Raw genomic sequence first — 21,266 nt, 5'->3', positions numbered from 1 at the left:
AGATCGGATTTGAGTCACTTCAGCCTGCAGTGTGAACGTAGTCTATAAAACTGGAGTCATAGACTACTCAAAGACTTTAAAAAAAACAACAACTGAGAATGGAGTCATAGGCTACGAAGCAGACAGGGTCAAGACGATGACTCCATTCTCAGTTTTTGGGGCTTTTTTTTGGTAGCCCTGATTAGGGCTGTGCTCACAGCTCGCGATACTTGATCATGCATGATTTTCGGGGGTACAATACGATATCATTTACTCACTTGAAAATCGAAAATCCCATATATGACATATTTCATGCATATCTCCTGGTTCTGTAGCAGGTTGTCATCAATTTTCACTTGATTTAAAGCATGTTTCATGCCAGAAATGGACGGAAATTCATGCTTGCAACCTGTTCCAACCAAAAACGTTTTTATTTACAAATGGCGCTTCCAGTTACTCAGGGCATGCGCACTAGAACTTAGGCGCTCTGCTTCAATGCGCTCTGCTACAGACGCTGCAAGCCGCTAATTACGTCCCCCATGTCTCCATGGCCTCGTCTCGAGACTCATTGATTGAATAATTTTGGCGCCAAACATATTCGCGCCCTCTGCTTACAATACATTAAAGACATCGTTTAACTCGATATATCGTGATATATATGGTACGATATCGTGAGCAACTGATGGCAAACGAGCACAGCCCTAGCCCTGATTCTTTCTCGGGATGTCAGCCATTTAAAAAAAATATGTTTTGACCCTGTCTGGTTAGTAGTAGCTTTTTTTTTTTTTTTTTAAATCTGTACACGCTGCTACAAACACGAGTGCATTTCCCAACCAGTTACTCTCTCGGACCTTGTAGAAAAATCAGATCTTTCTCTTTTCAGTAGAATTTCAAGTAAGCATTGCCGTCCTCTTTATCATCTTTTACCTTGTGTTAAACACAGCTCCTTATGCCTTAGAAAACCAGGAAGTCTACTTCCACTGAACGTTTTAAGTCGAGCTTTTTTAACAGATTGCATTTTCAATACAAGTTAGCTTTGTAAAAGTTTCAATATTTTTAATGATTTATGCATTTATTATTACTTATTATTATTTTACATTTAATTGTGAATATTTAAATATGACTAGCATTTTTTTTTTGCAAAGTTGTAATAAAAACATTACATTAAAGGGTGTGTTTTATGTATGTATATATGTATGTATGTATGTATTTATTTATTTAAATGCCTGATGCTCTGAGAAAGAATCAGGGCTACCAAAAAAAAAAACAACAACAAAACCACCTGATACTGGAGTCATAGGCTACTAAGCAGACAGTCTGCTTAGATTTCTTTCTTTCTTTCTTTCTTTAAAAATGGCTGACATCCTGAGAAAGAATCAGGGCTACCCTTGGAAAAAAAAACAAAAACAAACCCCCCCCCCCCCCCCCCCCCCCCCCCCCCCCCCCGCCGAGACTGGAGTCCTAGGCCAAGTTTACATTAGACCGTATCTGTCTCGTTTTCTTCGCGGATGCACTGTCCGTTTACATTAAACCGCCTGGAAATGCCGGGAAACGGGAATCCGCCAGCGTCCACGTATTCAATCCAGATCGTGTCTGGTCCGGTGCTGTGTAAACATTGAGAATACGCGGATACGCTGTGCTGAGCTCTAGCTGGCGTCGTCATTGGACAACGTCACTGTGACATCCACCTTCCTGATTCGCTGGCGTTGGTCATGTGACATGACTGCTGAAAAACGGCGCGGACTTCCGCCTTGTATCACCTTTCATTAAAGAGTATAAAAGTATGAAAATACTGCAAATACTGATGCAAATACTGCCCATTGTGTAGTTATGATTGTCTTTAGGCTTGCCATCCTTCCACTTGCAAGTGGTAAGTGACGCGCATGCCCGACATGCGCTGGGATCACACACACAGCGGCTCAGTCCCGAATCACTGCTCGTGCGCTTCACTCGCGTGCTCTGTGAGCTGCGCAGGGCCGGAGTGCGCACCCTCCAGAGGGCACTCGCTGTTCAGGGCGGAGTGATTTGGAGCGCAGGATGCCTGCGGAGCCGAGCGTATCCGTGTATTGGTGTTGCTGTGTGCACGCGAATCGTTTTAAAAATGTTAATCTGATGATCCGCTGATACGGTCTAATGTAAACCCCACCATAGGCTACTCAGCAGACAGGATCAAGACTTTTTTTTTCTTTCTTTTTTTTGTTTTTAGAAGCTGATGTCCTCAGAAACAACCCCCCCCCCCAAAAAAAAAAACCCTAAATAAATAAATAAATAAATAAAAACTGGCATCATAGACTAGTAAGCAAACAGGGTCAATACTTTTATTTATTTATTTTTTTTTAAAAGGGCGGCATGGTGGTGTAGTGGTTAGCGCTGTCGCCTCACAGCAAGAAGGTCCGGGTTCAAGCCCCGTGGCCGGCGAGGGCCTTTCTGTGCGGAGTTTGCATGTTCTCCCCGTGTCCGCGTGGGTTTCCTCCGGGTGCTCCGGTTTCCCCCACAGTCCAAAGACATGCAGGTTAGGTTAACTGGTGACTCTAAATTGACCGTAGGTGTGAATGTGAGTGTGAATGGTTGTTTGTGTCTATGTGTCAGCCCTGTGATGACCTGGCGACTTGTCCAGGGTGTACCCCGCCTTTCGCCCGTAGTCAGCTGGGATAGGCTCCAGCTTGCCTGCGACCCTGTAGAACAGGATAAAGCGGCTAGAGATAATGAGATGAGATTATTTATAAAACTAAATAGTCAAGACTTTTTTTTTAATGGCTGATGTCCTGAGAAAGAATCATGGCTACAAACTCCCCCCTCCCCCCCAAAAAACCCCCACAAAAAACAACAAAACACCTGATACTGGAGTCATAGGCTGCTTAGATTTCTTTCTTTCTTTCTTTAAAAATGGCTGACGTCCTGAGAAAGAATCAGGGCTACTCTTTAAAAAAAAAATAAAAATCCAGAGACAGGATCAAGACTTTTTTTTTTTTTAAATGGCGGCTGTCCTCAGAAAGAATCATGGCTAAAAAAAAAATAAAATAAAATAAAACTGGAGTCATTGACTACTAAGCAGACAGGGTCAAGACTTGTGGTTTTTTTTTAATTTTTTTTTTTTTTTTTAGGGTAGCCCTGATTCTTTCTCAGGATGTCAGCCACTTAAAAAAAAAAAAAAAAGTCTTGACCCTGTCTGCTCAGTAGTCTATGGCTACGTTCACACTGCAGGCTGAAGTGACTCAAATCCGATCTTTTCGCCCATATGTGACCTGTATCTGATCTTTTATTGACAATATGAACGACACAGATCCGATTTTTTCAAATCCGACCCAGGCCGTTTGGATATGTGGTCCTAATTCCGATTCCTATCCGCTCTTTTCATATGCGACTTCAGTCTGAACCGCCAGGTCGCATTCATCCGACTTACACGTCATCAACAAGCCACAAACGTCACTATTCTGCGCTGAAGTAGGCGGCGGGTCTCTCAAAAAAAGTTACAACAACATGGCGCATGACATCAATGCGAGGGACGCTTCGGGCTGTGAAGGTTCTGAATCTTCTCAATGGAAGGACGCAGAGGTTAGGGAGCTGATTTCCATTTGGGGGATGCAGCTATTCAAGCTAGATTGGATGGGTCATACCGCAACCGGGCGGTTTTACTTCCGTAAGCACTGGCCATGCTCACTGCGTGTGACGTCGTCGTATCCTGCAATGCGCATGCGGAACACTTTTAGGTTGCTTTTCGTTCATACTGAGGATCACATACAAGTCGCATATATTTGTTAATGTGAACGACCTCACAAAAAAATCGGATTTCACAAAAAAATCGGAATTGAGCATTAAGCCTTGCAGTGTGAACGTAGCGTATGACTCTGGTCTCAGAGTTTTTTTTTTTTTTTTTAAATACACAATTTGAGCTTTAGCTGTATTAAATGTTGAGTTTTTGAGTGTAAATACACTACGAGCACTTACAGTGATGTACAGGATGCCAAGAAGCCAAAATAACTAGTTTAAGTGTGCACTCAAAGTGCTCAATGATGAATCAAACAAAATGATTTAACAGCATGTGCAACAGAAAACAAGACCCACGCTCTCTTGAATCGTAAAATAACGCTGTGAATTTTTCTACCTAAAGTATAAACCAATACACAATTAGCAAAATAGACCGGCTGTTTGATGTTGGCCTCTTGTATTATAGATGGTTTGTCTTGTAGATGTGCTTTGGCATTTTTGTTTGAAAATCCTCACGTAACATTCTCGCATCTATTCACTGCAGCGATTCCTTTCTTCCTCCTTTATTCAAACCAATCAGAGCAGAAACTCGAGTACAGTTTGTTGTGCGGTTTACAGCCTGCTGGTTTTAAGCTCCACTTATTGTCTCAGATCAGCCAGTACATTAGCGCCAGGACACGGTGCCACAGCAGGACCATTACTGGGACATTTGGTCAAATCTCAGCAGGTTTCAGTGTGCGGTGTTACTACAGGCAATTTTCTTTCCCATCTCATCTTTCCTTTCTCTCTCCGTCACTCTGGAGCAAGAAGCAGAGCCAGATCAGTGTCTTTGTGTTTGTCTTGTCTTGCGGAACAAGAGCAGCCCATTTTGCCGTAAGGACGTCTCCTTCCCTCCCTCCCTCCCTCCTGCAGTTAATGGACAGGGACATTCTCCGCGTGTTTGTTTTCCTGACTGTGCAATTCCTCATTTTACACAATTAACGTCTGCTCATTATGAGTCCACAAAGCGAGACGCTTCAGACAAACATTGTGTCCTTGTCATATGATGAGCTGTGGCTGTGGAGGCCTCAAACCTGATCCTGATGGATCTTTGGAAACGAGAGGGGGATTTAGGAAGGGGTCATGCTTTCAGTGCTTTAAAGCATTTGAGGCATAAAAAAAAGGTAATATATCACAAGGTGTTTTAGGCTACATCCACACGACAACGGCAACGAGATGTTATTTAAAAATATATCGCGTCCAAACGGGCAACAATCAGTAAAATATCAGGTCCATATGGCAACGCAACGCTTGCTGAAAACGATGCAATACACATGCCACACCTCTAGGGGCGCTGTAAGACGGTCCCTTCGGAGACACCAGAACAATAGAAGAAGTAAGGACGCATGCGCATAAACTATTATGCGCGAGACTTCATATTAGCCACAAAGTCAGGAAAATCTGTTCGTAAAATTACATTATAATGACCAAATACAATGAAAAGTATTTTTCCAGTCTCACCTGTGAAAGGTAATCCCATGTGATCTCATTTGGACAGTAAACCTGTTGGTACAGTTAAACGCAGCTAATCTTTATTCTCCGCTTTGACCTCTCCAATATGGCGGCGAGGATGACGTATGATTCTACACGGAAGGCGGCGTCTTTAATGGTCCGGAATAAATTGAATGCTACACGTTGATGGATTAATTTGCTGTTTCTCACCTGTGAAAGGTAATCCCATGTGATCTCGTTTGGACGGTAAACCTGTTGGTACAGTTAAACGCAGCACATGAATCTTTATTCTCCGCTTTGACCTATCCAATATGGCGGCGAGGATGACGTATGATTCTACGCGGAAGGCGGCGTCTTTAATGGTCCGGAATAAATTGAATGCTACACGTTGATGGATTAATTTCTTCTGCGCCCTTTTTGAGGAATGTATTGTCGGACTTAAACCAACATCTGAAGAGGTGAGATCGCTCCTTTTTTTCCCTATTTTTGCTGGCGGGATTGACTCTGCCCTAAGGGCTATTCTCTCTCTCTCTCACTTTGCACCATTACACAATAAATATTCACAGTGAAAATATTTTGTAAGCGCGTTTCATGAACCAAGTTATAGGATTTGTTGACAACTCGCATCGAGTTCGTTACACTTGTACCCGGCGTGAAGCACTCACAGTCATGTGGTTGTGACGTCATCGTAAACAAATCCGTTCTACTCATCCAGACGACTTCACAATGGCAACGTTGCCAGATCTTTCCACTCTGGAACCCGTTCTCAAAAAGATTGTGTTTTGGGCACCCAAAACGCCGGTGCCGTGTGGACGCCAGGCCTAAACGATAAGCAATTGTATCGGAGTCACCTGAATCCGTTGCCGTGTGGACAGGGCCTAAAAGAGGATTAGTGGGATTGATTGATTGATTGATTGATTGATTGATTGATTGAAAGTGAGGAATTTAGAAAAATATCAAAAGTGTCAGTATTTTTAGCCGAGTGAGCATTAGGTGAGTATAAATGGGCCATTATTTCGGCGGGCGAGCCTCTGCAACATGAGCTACCATAAACGTGACTTTGCATGCTTGTGTGAGTGTGTGTGTGTGTGTGTGTATGTATGTGTGTGTGTGCGCGTGCCTAGTTGTACCCTGAGGTGTGTAATCATCTCCTGCATATTTGTAGCAGTGCTCTGTGTGTGTGTGCAAGCCAGAGCAGAAGGAAAGAGAAAAAAACGAAATGCTTCACTTTGCTCTGCACATAAATCTTCCTCCATTTACACATCACACTTTCTCCTCCCGGCGCTGATCTCTCACACACTCCCCCAAAGCAGATTTCTGATCTGAGGTGCAACCAAAAAATCCCCATCTTCTCCGTGAACCATAAATTACCAGACGTTTAGCCTGTGCGCTGAATCGACTTGAACTTGACACCTGCGCTTAAGGGCATGTCCCTTCCTGACTTTTCGCACTTCCTTCATGTTCTCGCTCCGTCCCTTATCTCTATCAGAGGCATCTGATGGATCATGTAACTGTAAAGCCTCATCAGTTACTGCTTCAGACTGCAGGCTTGTTTATTGTCTTGAAGGAAGCCAGGTGGGCGGCTTGTGACTTGTGCTTTCAGACGTGTTTCAGATGCAGACGCTGTTATCTGTGTGAAGCAACTGGCTCCGCGTTAGTCACCGGTGAATCAGATCGAGTGAGAACTTTGAAACATTTTTGCACTGAACTAAGACGAATACCAGCTCCTTGTTTTCAGTTCGCAACTCAATGCTGTCTCGTCTCTGTCGGCATCTCACGCTTACTTGCATGCACGTAACAGATCACTGCCAAAGAGGGAGGGAGGGAGGGAGGGAGGGAGAGAGAGAGAAAATATAAATCACGTAAATACATGCCAGGAAGCACGGTTCAAATGTGCCACATCAGCTCTGGCTCATCCCCAGACTCCTCCTTCACAACACGGACCCACCCTTAACCATCTCTCTACATGTTCACTACAGACGAACACAAGAATCTCAGGCCCTAAGTGCTTCATATTAAGTGGTTACAGTGTCTTGCTGTTGATTTTTCCTATTATTTTCTGCAACGAAAAGCTCACTGTCTGACATGGACATTGAGCAAAATGTTGTGGTTCTCCTTTCAGCACTTGCAACTGAGTACCTATCTTGAGCAAAGCAATTTATTATCCTCGTGTCCATCTGGATTTCGCCTCGGCAAATCAACAACTACAGCCTTGGTTAACTTTACAGATCATATCCTTAGTAATATGGATTCTAGTAAAGTTGCAGCTGGGCCATTCTCAGAAAATGTGACGAGTAACGGTAAAGACATTTAAAAAAAAATTGTATATGCTAATTTTAGTTACAATCCCTGTAAATATATTTGATTGACAAAAAAGCATATTTCATGAATTCGCAAAGCAAGACGTCATTATTATGGAAAAAAATAATGCTCTTTACCGTTACCCATAATGTCTTTATTGTTACCCTACAGAGTAATGGTAAAGACATCTCATGGCATTTATCCCGTCCTAACTTGCTACTTGGCTAACTGAACATTTTCAACATGCAGCATCGTTATCTTTGTCATTTGAGGGTAATGGCAAAAACAGTTAATTTCCCTGACATCTTGAAATTTCATATTTACCTGATCAGTATCCTGGATTCCAACATTCATGCACCAGTAATTCCCCACCACCACCACCACCAAAAAAAAAAAGGCTGCTCAACATCCTGGTCCTTCCTCATATAGCTGCGCTGCCCTCTATTGTCAAAGCCCTGAGTTACAGCATGATTTTATCATTTGGGTAACGGTAAAGACATCAAGAAAGTACACTTTTTTTTTTCAGAGCCCTACTGAAAATCATATTGTATGACATAGGTCTTCTGAACAAAGATTCTCTCTCTCTCTCTCTCTCTTGCCCCTTTTCCACCAAAGCAGTTCCAGGGCTGGTTCGGGGCCAGTGCTTAGTTTGGAACCGGGTTTTCTGTTTCCACTGACAAAGAACTGGCTCTGGGGCCAGAAAAACCGGTTCCAGGCTAGCACCAACTCTCTGCTGGGCCAGAGGAAAGAACCGCTTACGTCAGCGGGGGCGGGGGGGGGGGGCGGAGTTGTTAAGACCAACAACAATAACAAGACCGCGAAAGATCGCCATTTTTAAGCGACGAGAAGCAGCAGCTGTACAAACGCGAAGTCATCCATTATTATTGTTGTTGTTGTTGCCGCTGCTGCTTCTTCTGTGTTGTTTTTGCTTTGATATTCGCGCCAAGGTTTATGTAAACGTAGCGCCGTAACTTCCGTATACAGCGACGTAACTGGCGTATACAGCGACGTAATGATGTATACAGCGACGTAATGACGTGGCTCCGCTTAGCCCCGCGAGCTATGGAAAAGCAAACTGGTTCTCAGCTGGCTCGCAAGTTGAACGAGTTGTGAACCAGCACCAGCACTGGCCCCGAACCAGCCCTGGAACTGATTTGGTGGAAAAGGGGTATCTGTGTGTGTGTCTCTCTCTCTCTCTCTCTCTCTCTCTCTCTGGAAACTAGTGTCGAATTGTGCATACAGTATAGTGTCGAGAGCCAGTGAAACTTTACGATTCTGAAGCTTGTGGCCAGAAAAGTGTCCAAAACACATCAGGCCTTCATTGAGTTGTAGCATCTGAAGCTGAGCCGACTGCTTTCGTACCTGCAGTTTGACACACTACAAACACATTTTCAAGCTTTAAACGTTCTCCCGTTCCTTAGTTTCGTACTTTTCTGAACATCTCTGAAGATGGCGCCACTCTTTGTTTTATTTTCAGCTTGTTAGTAAAGCTACATTTGTGGTGCATATTGTGTATTGTAAAGATCTTCACACTTCATTCTGCAGTGTGTTATTTTGGTCCCAGCTCGACCTCCAGCTTTAGTAAAATCTCAAGGTGAGGTTGTCCGAGTTGATGCTACGTGATTGATCTTTTAGCAGGAGTCATGACCATGCAGTGATTGATGATGAAGTCACCACTGATCTCTTCCCTATAAACTCCAGCTGAGCTCGCAGCACAAAAGCGTGTGGTTTTGGAAAGCGCTCCCTCTACTGCTGCAGAGGTGCAGTAACTCGGTCAGGCTGAACGTGGTGCTCTTTAACTGGGATGATCTAATTCATGATGTCATGACGCACGTAGTAATCTGGTACACACGCCTCCTGTATTCTGTCCTGCCCAATACCTGGAGTGTTCTCAACCCTCAGAGATTATTCTGATGAGGATAAGGATGATGTACATGCTGTCTGTCTGTCTGTCTAATCATTATGTACACTGCTGATATAGGAAGGAACAATTATAGCAAGTAAAATATAAAAAAAAGTGCCATTGAGCATAAAAAATCTAACTTCTTTTCACTTAACCAAGGTTGATCACAAATTTTTATATATAATGGACCCGTGTTTTACTGGAAAATACGCCACTCATATTTTTCATACGAGCTACATCTGGGACACGGAAAACCGAAACCGTGACATAAATCTCTATATGAGGAAATAAATGAATTGTTTTGATAAATTTTGGTACTTCTTGTTTGTGAATGTGTTGATATAATAAAGAAAATCACACATTGAATTGAAGATATGAAGTTTATCTTCTCGTGTTGAAAAATTCGCAAAATACATCGCAGATCTGAGTGACACATTTCACTCAGATGACGTCACTCCCAGTGTTTCCTGCTGACTAGATGCGCGTTGTCAAAATGGCGAACCGGTTCAAAATTAAAATTCTTTTGATTGATTTGCATTTTTTTTGTGAATGAGTCCATATAGGGGCAGCACGGTGGTGTAGTGGTTAGCGCTGTCGCCGCACAGCAAGAAGGTCCGGGTTCGAGCCCCGTGGCCGGCGAGGGCCTTTCTGTGCGGAGTTTGCATGTTCTCCCCGTGGGTTTCCTCCGGGTGCTCCGGTTTCCCCCACAGTCCAAAGACATGCAGGTTAGGTTAACTGGTGACTCTAAATTGACCGTAGGTGTGAATGTGAGTGTGAATGGTTGTCTGTGTTTATGTGTCAGCCCTGTGATGACCTGGCGACTTGTCCAGGGTGTACCCCGCCTTTCGCCCGTAGTCAGCTGGGATAGGCTCCAGCTTGCCTGCGACCCTGTAGAACAGGATAAAGCGGCTACAGATAATGAGATGAGATGAGATTCTTGAGTTGACTTCCTGATTAACTGGGGTACAAAGAGGAATGGTCTCGGATGCCCTGCTCTGTATCTCCAACCTTATTAAATGTTACAGGAGACTTGGTGCAGTTTTACTGGCAAAGAGAGGTCGTACAAAAGTATTATTAAATGCAGGGGTGCCAATAATAATGGAGGGGTGTGTGTGTTTATTTTTATATATCAGGCTTGTAGTACTTGAGTCCAGGACTCGTGCCCTAATTTTAAGGACTCGTGACTCGACTCGGACTTGAGCACTGATGACTCAGACTTGGACTCGTAAATTGACGACGAGGACTCTGATTTTTTTTTCTTTATTTTTTGTAACGTGCCATAATAATTTGGTACAAGATATTTATATCTACATTAATTTTTGTACTAATTTCGTGTAAGTGTGTCACACCTTGGTGCATGCATCAGATAGACTCTCGGGCGCCAAGCGGTCTCTCGCGTGCACGCTGTAAACGACTCGTACCTGCACAGGATTAAGGTGCAATCAGCGCGCCGATGTGAAAACACACTTACTTTTGCGAAGTATTGAGTTGCGTTCCTGATACATTACTGAGCCTTATTTCCTTGTTTGGGTTCCTGATCCCTGATTTCCTGTTTCTCGTCTTTGATTCTGCTGAGTCTACGATAGCCTGTTTGTGTCTCGCTTAACCTATTGCCTGCTTCACTGTTTTACGATTTTGCCTGCCATTCTGGATTGTTTATCGTCTTCACTTGTATTAATAAACACACCTTCTGCACTTCCATCTGTCTCCCAACCATCTCTGACAGAATACTTCTCACTCCCTGATAAAGAGAAGCACATTCACCTGTTCATACGTCATGTTCAGGAACAAACTAATGTTAACGGCGCTAAAACAGACACCGTCAAATGGGGTGGTTGGAGTGTTGGACTCACCTCGGATCAAATAGCGGACTTGACTGAATTTTTTTTAATGACTTGAACACTGGGGACTCGAGAATGGACTCAGACTCGAGGTTTAGTGACTCGAATACAGCACACACATATATATTTGTGTGTACATACATGTATATATCAAAATAATTTATATCTGTTTAGCTATAAATTTATTAAAATATTTGATTGTTGATTTTAAATGTATTTGAGTTCGTAAGTTAGTGCCAGATTTTATGTTATAACCTGTTGTATACATTTTGACTTATTCACTGTTCATTCATTTTATGTCTGAATTAGTATTTAAAATATTAACTAATTAAATAATTAGGCGAAATGGCGGGTGGCACGGTGGTGTAGTGGTTAGCGCTGTCGCCTCACAGCAAGAAGGTCTGGGTTCGAGCCCCGTGGCTGGCGAGGGCCTTTCTGTGTGGAGTTTGCATGTTCTCCCCGTGTCCGCGTGGGTTTCCTCCGGGTGCTCCGGTTTCCCCCACAGTCCAAAGACATGCAGGTTAGGTTAACTGCTGACTCTAAATTGACCGTAGGTGTGAATGTGAGTGTGAATGGTTGTCTGTGTCTGTGTGTCAGCCCTGTGATGACCTGCCAACTTGTCCAGGGTGTACCCCGCCTTTCGCCCGTAGTCAGCTGGGATAGGCTCCAGCTTGCCTGCGACCCTGTAGAACAGGATAAAGCGGCTAGAGATAATGAGATGAGATGAGACACGTACACTTGTGAAATTTCTCTCTGCATTTAACCCATCTGAAGCAGTGAGCACACATATAAGCACACACACACACACACATATATACCCAGAGCAGTGGGCAGCCATGTTAGCAGTGCCCGGGGAGCAGTCGGGGGTTAGGTGCCTCACTCAAGGGCACTTTGGCCCAGTCTCAGTCCATGGCTGCCCCATGTTAACCTAACCTGCATGTCTTTGGACTGTGGAGGAAACCCACGCAGACACGAGCAGAACATGCACACTCCACACAGAAAGGCCCTCGTCGGCCACTGGACACAAACCCAGAACCTTCTTGCTATGAGGCGACAGTGCTAACCACGACACCAGTAATGCAGTCGAGAAGCCTCTTTACTGTTGCTTTAAAATGATAGTGTACCTCAAACCATTTCTTTCCTGATTCGTGTTTATTTGGAACGATTCGGTATTTAATTTCCTGTAATGAACAATCATAGTGTTATTGCGCAGTCTTTGTGTTTTCTTCCATTTCATGAACTAGGTAATAAACAGCTGATGAACCGGCTCAGGTCTGTTACAGCAGGAAAGGTAATGTGTGGTGTGGAGCCTGGACGCTCATGCCTTTTACCCTGGTGGAGATACGAACTGAGAATCTCACAGCAGGAGATATGTTCAGATATTTGGTGCTCATCTCTTTTTCCTCCACTAGAGCGCAGAGTTGCACAGAATTAAAGCTTTCCTGTTTGTCCATGCAGGTCACGTGCAGGAGCTCAGACTCTTCATTCAGGCTTGCAGTCAGATGTAAAGACTGTGTGATCAAGCGTCAACCTTAAACCCTTGTTAAAATAATAATAAAAAAAAGATCCTTAATGTTGCTAAAGCATAACATAGCCTTTTTAACTGAGAAATAAGTTTCTGATTTTTTTTTTTTGGCCTTACATAAGTGTACGTTTTTGTATGGATGTTCATCTCATCTCATTATCTCTAGCCGCTTTATCCTGTTCTACAGGGTCGCAGGCAAGCTGGAGCCTATCCCAGCTGACTACGGGCGAAAGGCGGGGTACACCCTGGACAAGTCGCCAGGTCATCACAGGGCTGACACATAGACACAGACAACCATTCACACTCACATTCACACCTATGCTCAATTTAGAGTCACCAGTTAACCTAACCTGCATGTCTTTGGACTGTGGGGGAAACCGGAGCACCCGGAGGAAACCCAAGCGGACACGGGGAGAACATGCAAACTCCACACAGAAAGGCCCTCGCCGGCCACGGGGCTCGAACCCAGGACCTTCTTGCTGTGAGGTGACAGCGCTAACCACTACACCACTGTGCCGCCATGGTATATTGTGTATATGTTATTTATATTAGTGTTTTTTTTTTTTAACTACAGTATCTTTAAAGTTAAAATTTGCCAGAATATAGCATGATACTGTGCTTATTACTTGAGCTATTTATTTTGCTTGATATTTAACTCAGGGCGGCACGGTGGTGTAGTGGTTAGCGCTGTCGCCTCACAGCAAGAAGGTCCTGGGTTCGAGCCCCGTGGCCGGCGAGGGCCTTTCTGTGTGGAGTTTGCATGTTCTCCCCGTGTCCGCGTGGGTTTCCTCCGGGTGCTCCGGTTTCCCCCACAGTCCAAAGACATGCAGGTTAGGTTAACTGGTGACTCTAAATTGACCGTAGGTGTGAATGGTTGTCTGTGTCTATGTGTCAGCCCTGTGATGACCTGGCGACTTGTCCAGGGTGTACCCCGCCTTTCGCCCGTAGTCAGCTGGGATAGGCTCCAGCTTGCCTGCGACCCTGTAGAACAGGATAAAGCGGCTAGAGATAATGAGATGAGATGTTTAAATCATGATCATCATAAATATCCAGTCAGTTTACGAAAAAAATAGTTCTATTCAATCCTTTTTTTTTCTTTTTTTTTTCCACATGTAGCATAAGACTAAATGTCTTCTTCAATAAATAAGACACAGTGAAGACTCGGTATGATGTAATGATGGTAAAACATCTGATTTAATGCATCAAAGTCATTAAAACAACACTAAACTTTTAGCTAAAGTGACCGCTATTACAGATCATTGTCACATTAACCCTTTGACCACTGCAGACTGCTATTCTGCTCTCACTGTAGTCGAGAAACCCCTATGTATGAAGTTACGCAGTGGTGAAAGGGTTAACTGAGATGATCTCATGAACATGGTCAGTTGTGCAGCGTGACAGGAATGTTAATTCTGCAGTGCTTCGTGTTTATTCAGCTTGTCAAGTGGTGATGTAGAGTTAATAACACTAAAGGATCTCCCTTAGGGGAAGGATCTGTGGTGATGGGGGATAACTGTCACTGGGCATGTGGAGGCAAAATCGATTTCATTAAGATGTCAGATGTTTTCTCGAAGTGTTTGAAATTGGAACCTGATAAGAGCGTAAACACTTTCCCCGCTTTCCAGCTAAAAACCTGAGATGCTCATTACCTTCGTAAGATGGATGTCGACTTGCATTGCACAACTTTCATAAGGTTTTATCTGTCACTTCTCTCTGGCGTTTGTACTCGCAGTGTCCTGAGCAACATGGAGAAAAACAAGTGGAATGTGCACCGGAATGTCAGTATTATTGGAAAGGTCCTGAAAGGAGAACTGAAGTCATTTTTAAACCTGCTTTATTTCTTAATTAACGTGTTATTCGGTTTTAGTAACCTTATATCATGACTCGTATTGGTAACTAATTGCAATTAAATATTATACTTATCGGCCTATTCGGTTTTTAGCCGTGTTGAATTGAGTTCGTTTGGTCCACGGCAGGCGTCGCTTATCCGCGCGATCTTCACGAGACTTGTGCGAGACTTCGAAATGTGAAGAAGCGTCCACCAGGTGTCAGTGCCGCCATTTTGAAAACTGTTTTCCAAACGAAATATTGCACAAAAACGAGTTTAACTGATGATTACTGCCTACAAACTTTCCTGATTGCTATCAAAACAAACAAAACTTCCAGCTTGATTACGTCAGCATTCGAAAGAGGGCGCGCGCGTCTTTTGACAACGTTGGCAGATGTTGGTCGCTTTGATTTCCGCTGTACGTTTTACTTCCGTCCTACGATGTCTCGCACAGGTCTCAGCGAATCTCGTTTACGGCTGTCGCTTTGACATACGGACTGATATATTACAGAGCATATTTCAAACACTCATAACTTGCTATAGCAGCAACAAAATAGCGATCAAAAATGCATTCCGATATTTAATAAAATGAGAAATAGAATTTTGATAATAAAAAATTTGCCTTCAGTTCTCCTTTAAACGTGAAGAATATTGTGAATTATTCCATCCACATTCACTGGATATCAGTGGCGGCTGGTAGTCTTTCAAACAGGGGAGGCTGGTCGGTTACGATGTTTCCAGATTTTAAAAGAAAAAAAAACATCAATTTTGCCCATACTCTTGCCTCTGATCTGGCTGATTGTTGGCAGCGTCACAAACTGTGAAATAACAGGTTCTTTTGGCCCATTAGCCTACTGTCCAATATACATGATGGTGGTGTTGGGGGGGAGGGGTATATTTTAACATTTTATATTTTAAAATTGTGGCATGTTGTTTAAAAATTGACCTCGGCGGTGTTTTTGTTTAAAAATGTTTTCCAAATTGTAGCTGTGTTTAATTCATATCCAGAAAAATATATATTCCAATATAATATACTCAGCATAAACATTTTAAATGGATTCTATATTTTTGGTCCATCCATGACATATTACTAAAGTAGCCTATTTACTGTTGTTGATGTGGGTCACTTGCTGTTAGCCAATTCACTTTCTCGTACCAGGAGAGCTGAAAGGAACGAGTAGTATTCCCTACCTTTTTCACCAAGTCAATTTGAGGCGTTGGTCTACCCTGCTCTTTAATTTTAATTTTTTCCTCGAAAGGAAGACTGGCAAATGGCTTCGCCAAAATTAAATCAGCAATGCTTGGCATCCGTGCGCAGCTTTCTTGCTAGCTGACTAGCCCCCTCAAGTTCAAGTTCAGTCACTCAAATAAACGAAATTTCTGGAACTAAGATAGCAAACTTGACAACACTATATTTACACTTTATTTACAATGAAAATATATACAAACTAAAAAAACTGGTAGAAACCGTATGTAATGAATGAAATTGAAATGTAAGCCGATCTCTTACAATACACCACAGCACTTGCGAATCCGCATGGGACTGAACTGATGTTGCCAGATACTGCTGACGTTATCCAGCCCAAAATATGTTCAAAACCCGCCAAAATGCACTTAAAACCGCCCAATTGAGCGGGAAATCGCCCAATCTGGCAACACTGTCCGCTGCCTGTCTATAGTTGAAACGAGCTGTCAATCAAAGAAAATATCCGGCCGCTTTCACCAATCACCAGTCTCCTCGCGGAAACTGCCATGTCCCTCCCATGTGAGGCTCGGAGTCCGTGGGCGGGCATTTTCGCAGTATTTGTCCAATAACCATCTTGCATTTTGAGATTGAAAAGCGCATCGCTCCCAAATGCCGTTGAAGTCTATTGAGGCCGGGAGTCCGTGAGACTCCGTGGGCGGGTATTTTTGCAGTATTTGTCCAATAATCGTCTTGCATTTTGAGATTGACAAGCAGATAGCTCCCAATCCACGGAGGCTGGGCTGCATCGCGCTCTCACGAGGGCGAAAACTCACACACACATTAGGCGAACTGGGGAAAGTTATAACGGAATGATTTCGCACTGTAGTTGGGTTGAGCACATATATTTCTATGATTCTGGATCTGAAATAGCAATGTTATAAGGTCGGCTATAACATAAGCCTAGTGCAATTCATCCTACACGATGTTCGTCATTTTTAGAGGAGGCTGAGCCTCCCTCGTTGTCTTAGAGCAATCGCCCGTGCTGGATATCAGCTCATATACTGTGAGGAGAGAAAAACAAAATGGCGGAGCGCATCAAGTCAGATATCTCTCTCACTTTATCAAGTATTTAAAAGAAACAGAAATGACTAAATAAAAGAATGAATATATCTCATCTCATTATCTCTAGCCGCTTTATCCTGTTCTACAGGGTTGCAGGCAAGCTGGAGCCTATCCCAGCTGACTACGGGTGAAAGGCGGGGTACACCCTGGACAAGTCGCCAGGTCATCACAGGGCTGACACATAGACACAGACAACCATTCACACTCACATTCACACCTACAGTCAATTTAGAGTCACCAGTTAACCTAACCTGCATGTCTTTGGACTGTGGGGGAAACCGGAGCACCCGGAGGAAACCCACGCGGACACGGGGAGAACATGCAAACTCCACACAGAAAGGCCCCCGCCGGCCACGGGGCTCAAACCTGGACCTTCTTGCTGTGAGGCGACAGCGCTAACCACTACATCACTGTGCTGCCCAGAATGAATATATATATCCCCCCAATATCTCCTGTTCCGCACTCCAGCCCAGTCGGTGGCAGTATTGCACCTTTAAGTTGGTTTGCTACCCGCCAAAAAAGAAAAGAGAATGGTGAAGCATGTTGCTGAACCAACCGAGGATGAAATTAAAAACTACTCGAAAACAAAATCCCAGAAAATACAAACAAAGCAACAAAATATGGAATAAAAGTATTTCACGGTAAGAATGTTTTTTTTTTTCAAGAATTATTATTATAGCATTTTTCACAAATTGCTCCTGTCATTTCGCCGGTTTGTTTGCATTCTAAGCGGAAATGATTTTGTCAGACGTTTTGTCTAAAGTTTTTATTTATCGAATTTGATAAAAATAAAAATGAAAATGTTCTGTTTCTCAAAATCTAGTGAATGTGGATAGAATAAAACAGTTATTCCACTCAATCTCATCGTACATGGCTATGTGCCTCGTCGGCTATCAGCGCATGTACGACTTTGATTTCGTGTAATAACTGTTAAATGTACATGATCCTTTACATTATTCAGTCATGCAACCATCAAGCACAATGTTTTCAGGTTTTTTAGGCTTTACAAACCGAGCTGCTTCATGGTTTTCAAAGTTGTATTTCTAAATTTTCTTGTTGTTTCCAAGTTGCTATTTTTATAAGGGGGGGGGAATACTGGTTTACCTCTGTCCATCTGTATCTCCATCCATCCGAAACACCCTTTTGCTCAGCAACCACAAATCATAGCCACTTGGTACCAAACTTCAGCTTGGGGTTCTATACCACGGCTACCGTTTTCAGATCTGTCGTACATCGACTTCCTGTTTACCGACTGAATGCGTTTACGAAACATATAGCGTGGATTTACAAAATTTTCATAGCACTTTTCTCAGCAACTACAAATCACATCTGCTCGATATTTGGTACCAAACTTCAGCTTGGGGTTCTATACCATGGCTACCGTTTTCAGATCTGCCGTACATCGACTTCCTGTTTACCAACTGAATGCGTTTACGAAACATATAGCGTGGATTTACAAAATTTTCATAGCACTTTTCTCAGCAACTACAAATCACATCTGCTCGATATTTGGTACCGAGCTTCAGCTTGGGGTTCTATACTGTGTATTGCTGGGTTTCAGTCACGTGACTTTTCTTAGCGGTTTTACCGGAAGTGAAATAGCTGGTGGTTTAAACGGCTGCCGTAGTCCAAACAACTAGCGATAAGTTATCAGAGTACGCTCGTAATCTAGAGGCCACTGCTGGCTTTAGATCTATTCATTAGATTGCTGTGTGCAATGGAATCGACCCCTACAGTCTGGGAAAGAAGGATTTGTCATACGATCTCGAAAACTACCCTTCAGTCGAGTTCCCCGACATCTCGAACTATCTGGTGTTGCAGACGTCCTTCTACACCGCAAAACAGATGAAAGCGTGGAAGAGTACGGAGGCTTACAACTTTTTTGTATGTGGCTGGGTAAAGGACCTCGCTATCAAATGGCTGCCGAATGAATCCTGTATTGTTTTTGTTAGTGTAAGTATGTTTTATTTATTTAGTTAGTTTTAAGCTTTTCGTTCGCATCTTTACAACAAAGCGCTGCAAGTTGAAGTGTAAACAAACAAGAGTTGGCTTGATTCTCACTTGTGTTGGCTCTTATCTCTCAGATAAATCATTCACAAAGATCATCAGAAACCCCTTTAAAGGCCTGGATCTTAGTTAAACAAGACGGAGAAGTGATCACGGCACATTGTAACTGTTTGGCGTGACCTTCATGCTTATGGACTTTGTGAGGAGGAAACAAAGAAACAGCTGGGGACTTTAGCGCTTCATGATGAAAAAAAAAAGTACAGCAAAATAACGACACACAACAAGAAAAGTACTTGGAAAACACTAAGGACGTAGCTGAGAGGGATATTTAAACCTTTCACCAAACTCGAGCATGCTTCGACTCGGCTCCCTTCGATTTCTGTGAGAGGTTCAAAAGCCACCTTTCTCCACGTCTTTTTGTGAAATCCTGCGTTCGTTCACCCTTTTTTATTAGTTCACGGCGAACCCTGAAGAAACTTTTTGGTTTCATTGATTCGAACAACCTAAAATAACACAAGCGTAAGGCATTTTTCATGCGAACAATGCACCTTCTCCATACAAACGCTTTGTCAGCTGAGCTTTGGTAGACCACCAGCTAAAGTTTTGAATAACTAATGAGGTGGATGTGACGTGACGTCACCCGAAACCCAGCAATACCGTTTTCAGGTCTGTCGTACATCGACTTCCTATTTACCGACTGAATGTATTTATGAAACGTATAGGGTGGATTTTGACGCTATTTCAAGACGCAAAATGCTACTTCAGAATGACAGTCTACCAGGATGCTATTTGAAATCCCTGGGGAGAGACACTGCTCTTTACTTACTTGTTTCAGGGTTCATTATTTGTTGAAGTCAACATTCATAGTAAGTGTCCTATTCCTTCGCTTGCTTGAATTCTGATATAAGAGAGAGCCGGGGGATACGCAAGTGAGCAGTAGCTCACAGCTGATCTTGTTACATGTGATTCTGCTAGTTACTTTTAATGCAAAATAAGGTTGGGATTGTTTTTTGTCTTAAAGCCTGCAGCTACCCAGCTCAGTAGGCTAGCACTTCTGAATTTCAGTAAAAATCCCTAACATTAGCTAGTTCGAATTCCTGAAAAAAAAACAACTATCTAGCTAGTTGCTTTAAAAGATCAGCAGTAGGTTTCCCAAAAGCCCCTTAATGCTAAGAGCATCTGAACTAGGTGAGAGAGTGTTCATTGTGCTGCTTGCTCTACCATTTCACGATGATCTTTGTGCTGCGATGCTTTTGGGGAAACTCGGGCCTGGCTGGTAATACAGCATTGATGACTTGTCTAGAAATTTCTCACAGGTCATGGTCAACGATTTTACACCGTTTTCAGTCAACAAGGAACAGGTTCATGCACCAATTTTTGAACCGTTCAGGGGTGGGTTTCCCAAAAGCATCGTAACACAAAGACAGGGGCTTCAAAGTTTGGGAGAATAGCAGGGTACAAATAATTTACAGCAGGGTGCAAAATGGTAAAATGTCTGCCAGCAGCAGACATAATGCATGCAAAGCGTGCAGGGATAGATAGATAGATAGATAGATAGATAGATAGATAGATATGCAAGTACGAATTTTTCATGGGGCGGGATGGTTTGGAACAGGCCATCTAAAATTGGGATAACATTTACCCGGGACGGGTATTTGAGGCGGGTCATCTAGCTTAAGCTTGATTAGCGTTGTTACGCACGCCAGTGTTTCCCACAGAAATTTTGGAGACTATGGGGGAGGCGCGGGGGTTGTTTAAAATTGAGTGATATGTTAAATATTAAGTTATTACTGAAAAACTATTGATTAAAAAAACAGACACTGAGAAATGGTCCTATAAACAACTTTACCAATATAAAAGATTACCAGGACTACAAAAATGCAGAAAAATAGGCTTTACTTATCCAAATGCTCCTGTTGGTTCAAAAGTTAAAGTGCAGAGAACCTCACAGCACAACATGAAGTTACCTTAAAATATAATATAAATGCTTCAGCTTTCATGTAAGAAAAAAAAAACTATTAATACTAGTACTGTGTGCAGGCAGTCTCTCCTGAAGACTAAATTAAACAATAATTATAAACTAATAAAATAAATGGCTCAGGCTTCATAGAAGAAAAAAACAATTTGAACAGAATCTCACAGTATGATGCTGAAGCTGCCTAAACAATGGAAAATAAAATACCATTTTGGCAAAAACGTTGGCATCCATTAATTTCTTGTATTAAGTAAAAAAATATGTTGCCAGATACTGCTGACATTTTACAGCCCAAAATATGTTCAAAACCCACCGAAATGCACTTAAAACCGCCCAAATTGGGCGGGAAAACGCTCAATCTGGCAACACAGGCGGCAGTAATGGCTGCACTCGTGTCGAG

The 21,266-nt window shown here is 42.9% G+C and overlaps 1 protein-coding gene across 1 annotated transcript in view; it reads left to right on the top strand.

The window, feature by feature from the left end:
- Positions 1–21,266, top strand: part of stox2b (storkhead box 2b) — a 179,910-nt gene that overhangs the window by 12,063 nt on the left and 146,581 nt on the right. The gene's annotated exons all lie outside the window — the stretch shown is intronic.

This window comes from Neoarius graeffei, chromosome 2 (genome assembly GCF_027579695.1).
Source record: "Neoarius graeffei isolate fNeoGra1 chromosome 2, fNeoGra1.pri, whole genome shotgun sequence".
NCBI lineage: Eukaryota > Metazoa > Chordata > Actinopteri > Siluriformes > Ariidae > Neoarius > Neoarius graeffei.
This window is presented reverse-complemented; position numbering and strand designations above follow the sequence as displayed.